Source organism: Mus caroli, chromosome 13 (genome assembly GCF_900094665.2).
Source record: "Mus caroli chromosome 13, CAROLI_EIJ_v1.1, whole genome shotgun sequence".
Taxonomy (NCBI): domain Eukaryota; kingdom Metazoa; phylum Chordata; class Mammalia; order Rodentia; family Muridae; genus Mus; species Mus caroli.
The window spans coordinates 51507822-51521443 of NC_034582.1; the positions used below are offsets into that span (position 1 = coordinate 51507822).

The 13622-nt window shown below is 48.5% G+C and overlaps 1 protein-coding gene across 6 annotated transcripts in view; it reads right to left on the reverse strand.

The window, feature by feature from the left end:
- Positions 1-13622, reverse strand: part of LOC110307790 (core histone macro-H2A.1) — a 62842-nt gene that overhangs the window by 36987 nt on the left and 12233 nt on the right. The window lies entirely within an intron of this gene.

Sequence of the window (13622 nt, forward strand, 5' to 3'; positions counted from 1 at the left end):
GCTCACAGGCACCCATGCCATGCTATACGCTCCTCTCACTGACCGGCTAGTTGAAGGGTAATACAATTCTGAGAAACACAATCACCCACAAAGATACCTAATTTACAAACACAAAGCCTTCTCCATGATTTCCAGGGCATGACCTCTGAGCCACTCCTCGGAGGGCTATTTAGGAGCTATCCCTGGAGACTACAATAAGAAAGAAAACAACAACAAAGTGAAACCTGTGAAGAAGAACCATGGAAGGCCGGGCTGGGAGCTCGGAAGGGAAGAGCCAGAAACCCTCACCAGCCCTCACCAGAGGAATCCTCTTCCTGGCCAGAGACAAGCTAATGACCAACACTGGCCTCATTTGGGGCCCAGAGTGCATGAGGTCAGCTCTAGAGAGGATTCTAAATATGGTAAAAGTTCCCCAGGCAGAAACACTGTGTGAGGCCCACCGCCGAGTAGCTTGGTAGCTATTCTTTTAGTGTTATTTTAAGATCTGACTTGTAAGACACACAAGCATTCCACTCTCCTCATGAGCAACTGGCTCCTGGCCTGTGGTGGCCAGGACTGGCGAGGTGGCCATGTCTCCTCAGGGCCCAGAGCTCCCAGCCTTATTGAAACTTGATGGCTTTAGAGCAATGTGACAAGATTCCCGCGGCCTTGGACGAGGCCATGCGTTGCCAGCAGCTCCATCCCTTGTCCAGCCGGCTGGCCAAGGCTTAGAGCCTGGCCCTTCCCCCTCCCCACAATGCAGCATCTTGAACTGAAACAACTCTGCTCCATGGGAGCATTCCGTCCACCGTCCTTTAGGGAGATGAAGTCATGGCTTGCAGAATTAGACTCTTAACAGTTAACAGGTGATGCGGTGAGGTCGAGCCAAACTCCAAACACAGCCTCGCAATGGGAAAGAATCTGGGGCTTTTCCAGAACTGTTTGAAGCATCTTGTCTAACGAAAGAGTAATTGAAAGTAACAATCAGGAATCAAAGAAAGCAAATGTTCACGTAATCCCAAAGAGAGTACAGATACCTGCTACGGAGCCAACAGCAAGACAGGGAAATCTGTTTATTGTATTCCTTTTGATTCCTCGCCCCTCCACTGACTTCACTAGGTTCAGAGCTGGGACACTGTTCCGGAAGGCCTTAACCCAATCAACCCCAATTGGAGGGCAACTGCTAAGAACTTCCCGTGTCCTGACCACACCTTGGCCCCCCCTCCGATTCCCTCAGGGGCCTGGAGTCCACCACAGACTCTACTGCTTCCTCCTACCTTGGGGCAGGGAGGATGTGGAGACTGTGGCCTGCAGAGCTATCCCTTGCTGGAGCTCTGCCACGGGGAGGCTCCCTGCTGCTGGCCTGTCCCAGAGCCCACTCCTGCCCTGCCCTGGGCTTGGGGCATTCTGTGGAGTAAAGGCTGTGCAGGCACTAGACAGTCTTCAGGGGCAAGCCACTCTTCTGCTTCCTGCAAGGCTGCCCAAGCCAATCCCTGCTCTCAGCTCCGTGATCCAGGCGGCGTCTGGCCCAGTCCCACAAAGACTACCAACGAGACAGATCCACAGCCTAACTTGGGAGTCTCTAAAATCCATTCCATTGGACAAGGAGAGTAAAGTCAGAGTAAGGATATTTGACACGCACGCTAACGGAAAAGCGACACATGTATTGTTGGCTAGCCTCACCTTGCTGTAACCCACTGCCGATCTCCGTGCTCCAGCAGATCCTCCCCCAGGAAGCCCTCCTTTGCACCCGTGAGCTTCCAGCACCTCCAGCTGGACTAAGGCGAAGGGTGGCAGCCATGAGGGCAAACGCACCACGGGAGGCCCTGGGCCCGGAGGTTTGAACCTTAGCTCCTGATATTTGCTGTGGCGGAGAAAACGCCCAGCCTCAGTTTCCCATTCTGTCAAACTGTTTGTAAAGGCTGAGTTACTAAGTAAAATGCCTAGTAAATGCAAGCTACTGCATACTACAATGCCCTTATTGGGGGTAGGGGGGAAAGGGATAACGGGACGAGACAGTGGCAGCACAGTCTTGAACACCAGGGTTCCTTCCATCTAAGTAACCGGGTGAATAGGTGTGCATGGGAAGCGAAAGCAAGAGAAAGGCACAGAAACCCTGGTGCCTCCTCCCCAGCAGTTTCTCCTTTGCTGTTACACTTAACAGTTTACATATGTTTGAAAAATGCACTTGAACTCCATTAACCTCAGTCCTGCCAGACCTGCCTTGACAGAACGCAGCACCCCAGGCAGCCACAGGCAGCCTTGCTGCTAGCTCTGCCTTAGGATGGGCTTTGGGACTTTCATCTGACCCCAGCAGGGGGCCCCGTGGCCCCAGGAGAACCAGAGCCAGCTGCTGAGGCTACAGAACTCTGAGGAGGAAGAGGAGGACAGGGAGGTGGCCTCAGGAAGCCTGTGCAGCCCAGCCTTGGGGGCCCTCTGCACCCCCAACTGCTCACTTTCAAGGTCTCTCAATCAGTTTACAAGGAGATGGTTAATGTGCATGTTTGTTTTAGTATGGAAGGCCACAGCCATTTGTTCCTAATTCAGCCCAGGAAGGGTGAAGAATCAGATGTCTGCCGAAATGAAATGACTTAGAGGCTAAAATGTAAAGAGGGAGCTGGTTTCAAAAGCCCCCGCTTGGCACCACCTCCCAGATGGACTTCTAGAGGGAAACTAGGCACAGCAGCGAGCTGTGCATGCTGTGGGGGCGGTGCTTTGACAGGAGCTCACACAGGCGGCACAGCCTTGGGGAGCCAGGGAAACCCGGGAAGACATCTAAACAAGAGTGGGCAATCGCAAATCACACTGCTCCACACTGTCCAGGGCTTAGACGTGGCCTCGAAGATGGTGCAGCCTCCTCACAGCAAGGCTGTGAGCACACGGAACTTCAGGTTGCCCTCCAGAGCCGAGTGTTTCTAGGGGTAACAGAAGGAGCAGACTGCTGCAAAAGGAGGGACCCCAAGCAGGGCCGCAGCTTCTGGGGCCACTGTCTGAGCATTTGCACAAGCTCTACACGCACCCAGAACTCCATTCTACACCCTCTTCTTTGAGGGGCCAAATGGGCATTGGTCCAGAAGTCTCCTACTATCCTCTCCCTTCTCAGAACCCTGAGCAACACAACCTTACACCCCGGCTTGGGCAAGCCTTCCAGATCTGTGGCCTATGCGACTCCTCCTGCAGCTCTTGGCTGCACGGTTGATCCCCAGCAATGTGCTTGTTCCGTGTCTGCCAGCACTGGCCAGGTCCTCCTGAAACCCCAGCACAGGTCACCCAAGGACCAGCCCCTCCTTGGCCACACCCTTTCCCACGCAAGCTCTGGACTTCCCTTACCCTTGGCCTCGTGCCTGTCTGCCATCCTGCAGTCTACAGCCCAAACAGGTCCTGGGCACACACTGGTAGTTTCCTGTGACTGCCCTGGTACCCAGGCTGAGGCTTCACTAACAAAGTCTGGGCATACACTAGTCCTCCTGAGGTGCCTGCCCAGGGGCGGCCTGAAACAAGGAGGTGCAGAGTGGGCGAGCGAGCGGTCCTAGGTAGGTAAAGTGTTCTTTACCTGCTGAGGCTTCTGACCCAGAAGAGCCTGTGGAGGAGCCGCCCTGGGGGGAGCTGAGTTACCTGTGCTGAGCAGCTCTGTCTGGAAGAGTTTCGGGTGAGTTGTGGATTCAGTGAGCTGCCCAATGGAAAACATTTCACTGGTACCTGGCACAGAGTTAAGTGCTCAACAAACATAAACTGCTCCATGCTCAAAAGCGCTTGCCTGACACTCTCAAAATATCACCACAGACCAGGCTCTGAGTCTGGACTAGAGACCACCAAGGCCTGAGGGAGGGATGGGAGGGCCGGGAAAATGTTGCTGCCTTGACTAAGTCACCCTTATTTTCTCCGTAAATGGAGATACTGATTTTCAGCAGTGGTATCCAGATTTATAAAGATGGCAGATAAATATTTATCCAAGTCTATCCCAGCTACCAGCAGTCAGGATCTAATGAAATTCGATAATGAGCTATATGTGGAGGGACCTAGTTTCCAGGTGGCTCTTCCAGCTGAAATGAGAGTCCTATAAGGAGCCAGGCTTCTGTCAAGATCCAGACCAGTCCCTACAAACAAACAGGTGTAAGACCACACAGTGAGAGGACACCAGACAGAGCCCTGCTAAAGGAGACAGCTATGGGGACCAGAGAACCCACACTCTACAGCCACTAAATAGAAGATGTGATTGTCTAGTAAGGATAGGGCTGGGGTCAGAAGAGAAGGTAGAAAGGGGAGATGGAAGGCAGGAACTTCGGCCAGAGCAACAACTTGAGTGGAACAGTCTGGCAAATTCAAGAAGGGTGTAGGTCACCTTCTCGGCAAGCCAACCAGGAAGGGAGCCGTGGGAAGACAGACAGAGCGGGACTGGGTGAGATTAATACCTTTGGTTGGTCTTGGCTGCAACTCACTACAGCTCTGAGGGACTTTTTTGGTATTTAATTCTATGCTGACTAGATATAGGAACCAACAGTACTATAAAGACCTCTCGTGTTCGTTGTAATTTCAGTGGGAAATCTCGAGATAGATTATGCAGTTCTTGCCTGCTTCCTTCTCCTCTCCGTAAGTTTTCGGAAGCAGTTCCTGGTGGTGTTACACAGAGAGGTCTTGGGCCCTTTAAGGTCACTTTGATGTCTAACCAGCTGGGTGGCTGTACTCGGCTGCTCATGGTGTAGCTTACAGCCTTCAATGGCTTTTAGGGGCAGCAGGAGGAAGCAGTCCATAGGAGCCTTCTGTCTATACGAGTGCCCCTCTTCACACAGGGTGGTCCACTGCTCTCAAGTTCATCCTAATTCTGCAACACTGAAAACTCGAGGGTCCAGAGGAGTTCCCGAGATTCCTGGCAGCACAAGTGTCCCCAGCCAAGCCCCTCCTGAAGCTCATCACTCTGACAAGCCTCCTCCTCCAGTAAAGAACCACCAGGTCATAGGAGGAGCTGGCCCATTCCTGCACTGGAGTCTGAGGTGGCCCCGCTATGGGTGACACTTGGGACAGTCCTACAAATCTGACCCCAGCACACAGCTTGTACCCTTGGTGAGTCTTCCACAAGTAGGCCATTCCAGATGAATTCCTGAATGAGAGGCCCGAGCACGGGTGTGGTCAGGAAGTGTGAAAAGGCACGCACACAGGCTGTTCTCCAAGGCCCTGGCCTGGTTTCATATATTAGAACACGGGCTCTCAGTACAATGCAGCAGCATGAAGAACACTGCCATCCAGAGGAAAGCAGGCCAGGCTGGGCCTGAGAGCTTGGGGAAGGGGCTGGGGTGGGGGGGGCTGATTAAAGAGCCTCAGGGTCTCCTGACTAAAGCAGTCTATGCACACCACATGCAGCCGTTATCCTCTTGGCACACTGGTTTATCTTTCCATTTCATTTTCTAGATTTATTCTGCAATCCTTAAAGGGAAAGAGTAACTTCAAAGAGTGTATCTATTTAAAAAAAAAAAAAAAACAAAACAAAAAAAAAAACACCAGGGAGGAAGGGTAGACAGAGCTGGGAGACACCTTACTGAATACTTTGTTTCACGGAGTTTACCATGGAAACAGTTACTTAGTAAAGGAAATAAATCCAACCAAAGGCAAGGCCACACATGCTGCTGGGTATGAGAAAGTGCTGCAGGGGAAAGTTTACAACAACACAGGCCACTGAAATAGAAGGAATCCTCTTCTCCCCGGAACTGTGCTGGAATAACCAGCTTACTGTATGAAACGAAGTTATCATTAAATCTTTCTTACACCATACATCAGGTAAATCCCAAACTCTTCAAAGTGAGGAAGTGAAAACCAAAACCATTAAAGATAGAGCCTTCTGGGAAGGGAGAGGCATTTTCTTTAGTAATGTAAGTAACTCCACCCATTCTCACACAGACAACCCTGATGGACGTCAGAGGTGCACAAAACCAAAAAAGCCTGACTGGGGGGAGCCTGTCGCGGGGCTCAGCAGAAGTGGGAGAGGGGTGTGAAAGGAGATAGACGGGAAGATACCCAAAATGCATTGCATGCATAATGTACACAGACAAACTGTTTCAGAACATACACGTGTCTGGATCAAAGGCTCAGCAGGGATAGGCACTTGCCACCAAGGCTTATAACCTGAGTTCAGTCTTTTGGGAACCTAACTCCCAAAAGCTGTCCTGGCACCTCCAGACACGATCCACAGAAGGATGCTAATGTACACACATACAAAATAAGTATGTATAAGTAAGTGTGTGTGCCACGCTTCTAAACACGGACTTTTTACACCAGGGCTGGAGAAATGGCTCAGTAGTTAAGAGCACTGCCCGCTCTTGTAGAGGATCTTGGGTTCAGTTCCCAGCACCCACAAGGGGGCACAGAACCATCTGTAACTTCAGTTCTAAGGGATCAGACATCCTCTTCTGACCTCCACAGGCACTGCACTGAATACATATGGTATGGTTACATACATACATATATATATATACACATACATAGAGATAAAACATCCATACACATAAAATTAAAATAAATCTTTTTTAAAAAAAGATTTTATTATTTAAATATACAATAACTATAAATGTATTTGAATATATGATCATCAGAAATGAAGTAAAAGCAAGAAGTTATATTAAAATAAATGAATAAAAACAAGCCGGCTTTTGTAAGAGCTCCAGCAGAACTTAAGAGAAATCGGAGCGCCCGGGTGAAATGTAAGCACTGTGGCCCAGGCCGGGAGGCGACTCGGCAGTAAAAGCATTTTCCACATAGTTTGGTGACTTGCATTCAAACCCCGGAGCCCATAGAAATGCCCACGGGTGACGGGAACTCCTGAGGAGGATGCTCCGAGGCCAACCTGGAGTACACGGTCAACAGCGGAAACAAGAGCCCCTGCCTCAAACGGTGAACACTGACTCCCAGAAGCTGACCTCCACATCCCTGCAGCACACGCACGCCTTTTTACAACATCACAGATCACATGTCATAGTGTGTAACGGAGGACTAAAATGGAGGAAAGACTCGGGGCACTTACCCTGGCAGAAGTGCTATCTAGAAAGTCCAGAAAAGATGTGGGGAAAAACAGTAAGATTAGCAGACAGGGGGTGGCATGGAATACTAACACATGTTAAATCTATAATCTATACAGAGAGATCGAGACATCATCAAGTCCCCAAACAACCTGCGAGTATTTACCATCAAAAGATACGGATCACAGAGGGAGTTAGTACACTTGAGTTGTGCCATGCTTTGCGAAACCGAAACACATTTCAAGATGCTAGAGGCGCTTATAGGCCCAAGAAAACAGACCCTTAATGTGGAACTTGTCTGTTCTGCAGACACTGGTGACATAAATAAAAAAAAAACCTCAGATCACCTTTCAAGAGATACCATGAAAACACAGTGAGCCTCTGTGGTTTATCTTCAATAAGGCAGGGTTTCCATAGCATACTACAATGTGTGAACGTCTACGTGTAAAAAACGTAGTCTCAACATAAATGTTACGCTCTTGGGGGAAAAAAATTAACTCAAAATAGACCACAGATCTAACTCTGAAGGATAAAACCCACAGAGCTCCTAGAAGCTAACATAGAGAAAATCTAGGTGTCTTTGGTCTGAGGATGGACATACTAAGGGCTCCTCTGTGAGAGAAAGAATTGATATGTTACTTTATTGAAATAGCTTTTCTGTCCTATGAAGACACTGTTGAGGGCTAGAGATGTAGCTCAATGGCCAGGCCCTTGCCTAGTGCATGTGATGTCCCACATCAATCCCCAGAACCACATCAGCAAGACAGACAGATGCTGTCAAGAGGACCAATGTACTGAGTGTGGCAGGTCTCACCTACAATCTCAGCACTGCACACACTGAGGCAAGAGGATTCTGAGCTTAAGGTTACCCTTATTTGTGGGGAATCTTTACATACTGTGTGGAAGTGTCACCTGTCAATAAAAAGCCTTTGGCCAATGAGCCGAGGCAGGACTAGAAGTAGGACATCCTGCAGAGACAGACAGGACTCTGAGAAATAGTGAGGCATGGGAGAGTTCACCCAGAACACTAAAGGAGGCGATCACATGAGACTGAGGAATAGTAACCAATCACGTGGTGGGACTTAGACTAGTTTAAGTAGATATGTTATAAGCTAGTCAGAGAACAAGCCAAAGCCATTGGCCTAAGCATTTAGTCATATATACATTGTCTCAGTTATTTTGGGGGACAAAGAGGCCAGTGGAAAAGCATGCAGCTACAGACTTCAAAATAGGGGAACGGCAGTGCTGAGTGCGGTGGCACATGCCTTTCATCTCACACACCTAAGAGGCAGATCTTTGTGAGTCTGAGCCAGCCTCATCTACACAATGAATTCCTACCAAGACAGGGCTACACAGCAAAACCCTGTCTCAAAAGCAAACACACAAGGAAGCCTAAACAATAAAGATGGACGAAGGATGGGCAGATTAGGGACTATCAGAACTAAATCCCGGAGCTCCGCAGCAGATCCCTGTGCAGTGGAAGAGGCCGATCCTCTAGCCCTGCTGCACCTCCACAAGTGGGGTGAGCCCCTCTCTTGGCTTCCAGGCTCCTCCCTCTCACCCCAGAACATGCCCCAACTGAATGTGTTAGCTGCTGATACCTCTGTTAGGGAAGTAGTGCTGAACTGAATCTTGTTCTAGGGTTCCATCCCCTCGAGGGACTGAGGGACCAGCAGGTCACAGGTGGTCACCGTTCCTTAAGCGCTTGGCAGGTCACTGTGTAAGACTGTAATGTGTCACCAACAGAGACCACTGTCAGTTTGCCTCAGTGACAAGCAGACCAGACTTCTCCTTGCTGGACACAGAAGGCTGCAGTGCCAGCTGCTCCCTATGGACAGTGGGGTTGCAAGAAAATCTCAGCCTCCTAAACTTTCAATACTCACAAAGCCAGAAAAGGAAAGATGCATCCAAATGCCCCTGGCACGGAGAATGGTCAACTTCAGTAGCCACTGTTCTTCCTGAAACCGCAACCCCCCCCCCCTTTACAATTTTGGCTTCTCACTTCTGCTTTATGGACAATGAGGTTGGTGTTGCCTTTGAAGGACAGTGTCACAAGCAGTCATGCAGACAAGGGATGCAGGCATTCCAAGGCCTGTAGAGCTTCACAGAGCTCAGCCCAAATGTATTCCCCTTTCCGCTCTATTTTTAGCCGTGTGAGTTCAGGACACGCTGCAGTGTCCCAGAAAGGAAAGCAGAAGAGAGACTTGGGATTCATTTTCAATGAAAGTGACAGGTTAACGGCAGGCCTGGCCTACGCTTAATCTTCAAAGTTTGCAGGGTTCTCTCTCATCAGAAGTGACAACTGTGAGAGTCTGCTGCCGCTGGAGAGTGCTCTCTCCCCTTTATGTCAGGCATGGGGTGGGAGCTGACAGCGGCCCACTGACCGACAGGGATATGCAACACTTAGATAGAGAGGGAGAAACCAGCAGCTGCATGGGCGAGAATGACTGTGCTGTCAGCCAAACCCAGCTGGCAGCAACACGCCTAGTAGCCATGTTGTACCTGGGGTTTTAGTGCAGGCAGGCAGGCCGGCCCAAGAGCTGAACCTCACTCAGGCTGTGCAGTGGCCATCAGATCACAGGGAGAGAGAGGGATGATAACACACAGACACACAGAAACACACTGCTTCTCCGTTACTAGCCTGGAAACTTTATAACTATTAGTCAAGGACCTCAACTGTAGCATCAACCATGAGAGGACACGGGAAGGCTCTGGCTGGGGATGGGAGGGGAGAGGAACACAGATATTTGAAATATTGTGTGTATGGGGGGATGACAGGGGGTGCTTGGGAAATATAACAATATGCAATATGCAAATACTGATGTCTTCATCATTTTATACATTGTGCAGATTTGATCCAAGCAAGACAGAAAGGCTGTAGGCCACTGCCTTCTCATACAAGATCCATATACACTAAGACCGTAGGTTTTTAAACAGCCCAGCTTTGACACAGTGATCCCGTGGTGAGGGTTTATCCTGGGATCGGGTAGCTAACACTTCCCATCCTGCTTAGCTGCATGGCATCCTTTGCCGGTGGGTTTCATTTGGCGCATAGACTTAAGTCACTAGAAAGTTCAGTATAGAACAGGTGTGTGTCCAGATTATATAACAGAGTGTCTGATGCAAACAGGAAAATGGTCTAACCATGAAAGAACGGGACTTCTTCTCTCAGGCCTTGGGCCGAGAGGCCACAAAGTGTCTTCCATCGGGGCAAGCTTCCAGTCCCAGTGACTAGCTCTAGGTCCCTCCCTAACGTGGTGTGGGAATGACTCCCATTGCAGGCGCAGGCGCATACAACCTCTCCAGTGACTGTCGCAGTTAGGCACTGCAACACTACCTCCATCACAGGCTCTCCCTGGAGGAGAGCTCAGTCCTCCTGGTCCAGCTTGGAGAATCAATGTCAAGCCACAGTTTACTCTGTAAGGTGACACTTTGTGTATCCTAATCTCGCCCTTCTCAGATGTCACTTCTTCTGGGCCTGGTGTCCCTGACTGTGTCATAGCAAAGCTTTCTTATAGGTATTTCCCCTCCCCTTCCCCTTCCTTTCCCCTTTTCCCTTTCTCCTTCCCTTCCCTTCCTTCATCTCTTTCCTTTTGAGAGACAGGGTCTCTGTATAATCCTGCCTGTCTTGGAACTTGCTATGTAGACCAGACTAGGCTTGAACTCACAGTAATACCTCTGCCTCCAGGGCTGAAATTACAGGCCTGTGCTATCACACCTGTAATGTACCATCACACCTGCATCATCACACCTCTAATATATGATCACATCTGCATCATCACACCTGCTCCATCACACCTGTAATGTACCATCACACCTGTGCTATTACACCTGGCTCATATAGGTATTAATGAGCCCATAATAAAGCTTGGGATCTACTACACCTCAATCTCTTTGCTTTGGGAATTCAGCAACTCCAGTATGGTTTGTTTTTCGTTTTTAAAAACAAAAGAAAACAAAACAAAACCCCAAAAACCTGGTCATTCCCTGATTACAGCCACAGCCACTACACTACCACTAACATGTCACCTCAATACCAACGGAAATTCCGGGGGGGGGGGGCAAAAAATAATGTCCCATGCCTTTTCTAACTTTTTAGAAAGACTAATTTTATTTTATATGCATGGGTGTTTTGCCAACACGCATGCGCAGTATGAGCATACCCAGTGCCCTCGAAGGCACCAGATCTCTGATACGTGAGTTACAGACAGCTGAGGGCTGCCATGTGCATGCTGGGACAGCAGCTCTAGCTCTAACCTCTGGGCCATCCCTCCAGTCCCCGAGTCCCACTTCTGACATCGTATTTCCCACTGTCAACACTCTGAGCAAGGAGAGGCTCCATGGTTTTCTGGGACTGCAGCAAGAGTCAAATGTCTTCAGAGTGTCACTCATCACACAGTTCCTCTGTGAGCTAGGATGGCTGCACAGCAGTTAAGAGTGGCTGCCGCTCTTGCCGAGGACCAGTTTGGTTCCCAGCCCCCGTGTCAGGCAGTTCACAACTGCCTACAGCTCCAGCAACAGGAGATCCAATGTCCTCTTTTGGCCTCTGCAGACACCTGCATTCACATTCACACACACTCCCCACACTCCATATACATGGCTCAAAATAAAATAAATCTTATTCTTCGGGTCCCCGATACTATGAAATCTGTCAGGAGCTGTCTAGGAGAGGCTAAAACTAACAGGTGACTGACTTCCTGGATATGGCCCACCATTTTTGCATGGCTTATGATGGGTAAGCTCTGAGAGGCAAGGTCCCAAGAGACATCATCTCGGGATTGCTTCTTGCAGCAGATATGCCTTCTCCTATCCCTATCACACAGTTTAGTGATTCCTGAGCATTGGCCCACCCTACTGGGCAGACTTCCTGCAGATCAACATGAAGATGAACGTTCATGGATTAGTGCTGCTTAGATGAATTAACCATTCTGCAGAATTCCTGATTTGACTCAAATAACTTTAGGAAGAAATCTTTAAGAGACAGTTTTAGTTGATTTGCCAGAAAGATATAATGAATTTAGAATCAAGGATAGAATGTGTCCACTGCTCATGGAAGAGTAAGTAAAGGCTGCATTATAGAAAGTACAATGAGCTTTCATATTACACTGCAGAGAGAAACAGGCTTGGGACAAATTTGTGATCAAGGAAAACATTCATTCTAGGTCGGGTTCAAGGATGAGGTCACAGGTGTGTGCTATGATAAAGCCAGGCCCTGTGAAACTGTTGCTTTGAACTTATAATGAGCTTATAGAGTGAAACACTTCTTTGAACTTACTATAATAAGCATACTATAACTCCCCTTTTGTATAACGTTTTATCTATAAAGTAACTTTCTAGAGAACTTTCATCTAAGAAGGTATAAAAAGGTCAGAGAAGAAATAAAGTGGTGGCTTGGGGGGGACCAGCCCCATCAATATCCATATATATATATATATATATATATATATATATATATATGTATATATATATATGTATATATATATTTGTCTGTATATATGAATGTATATACATGCATGCATGCATATATGTGTATGCATGTAAGTATGCATGAACACTTGAGGAGTTGATGAGACAGGTGGTCAGGCCCAACCAGTGTATGTGTGTGTGTGTGTGTGTGTGTGTGTGTGTGTGTGTAACTGTGAGTGTGTCTGTCCATATTATCTATGTAAATGACTTTTAATTCTTTTCCCTTCTTTTCTCTCTGGTTCAAGAAGAGTTAATGAGCTCCAAGACTCTCACCTTGGCGGTGAGGGACTGTGAGAGAGAAGAACACTAGCAATTAAATCTTTTTTCCCTCTCAATTCCCTGTTTCCACTAGCAAGAGTTTATTACCAGAAGCCAACAGTATTTGGGTTTAGACTAGAGAAGAGTTTAGAGAGGTAATTACCAAAGGTATAACTTTTGCCCCCACAAAACCAAGTTTTGTCCCTGCAAACCACCGATGCCAACCATGGAGACCTGCTCTAGGCTCCTGGCAGGAGTCAAGATGGTGGCTGGGTAGAATCTGTCCTTGACTGCCTCACTGTCCCTGGGTCAATACTTGTTTGCTTTGTTTTTGTTTTGCCTGTGGCTGGTTGTCTGATATGAATGACAAGCTACATGTTTCAATTGTCAGTGTACCCAGCCCTTTCTCTTAGCTGGGAAGCCAGGAGGCTGGGGACCTTTCTGGACTCTCCTTCAAAAGCCTCCATCACTGGATACCTCAAGATGCCCACGTGCCAAACTCTCTTGTCTGGTGCTGAAGGCCCTCTGTTATAGTTTGACTATGCTTGGAGGTATAGCCCTGTTGGAGTTGGCATGTCATTGTGGGTGTGGGCTTTAAGACCCTCATTCTAGCTGCCTGGAAGTCAGTATTCTGCTAGCAGCCTTCAGATGAAGATGCAGAACTCTCAGCTCCTCCTGAACCATGCCTGCCTGGATGCTGCCATGTTCCCACCTTGATGATAATGGACTGAACCTCTGAACCTGTAAGCCAGCCCTGACTAAATGTTGTCCTTATAAGAGCTGCCTTGGTCATGGTGTCTCTTCACAGCAGTAAAACCCTAACTTAAGACATCACCTATATCTTGAGTTCAGAAACACTCTTGGAAACCCTGAAGGACTTCCCAGGGCACATAGAAGCTCACAGGGCTTGGC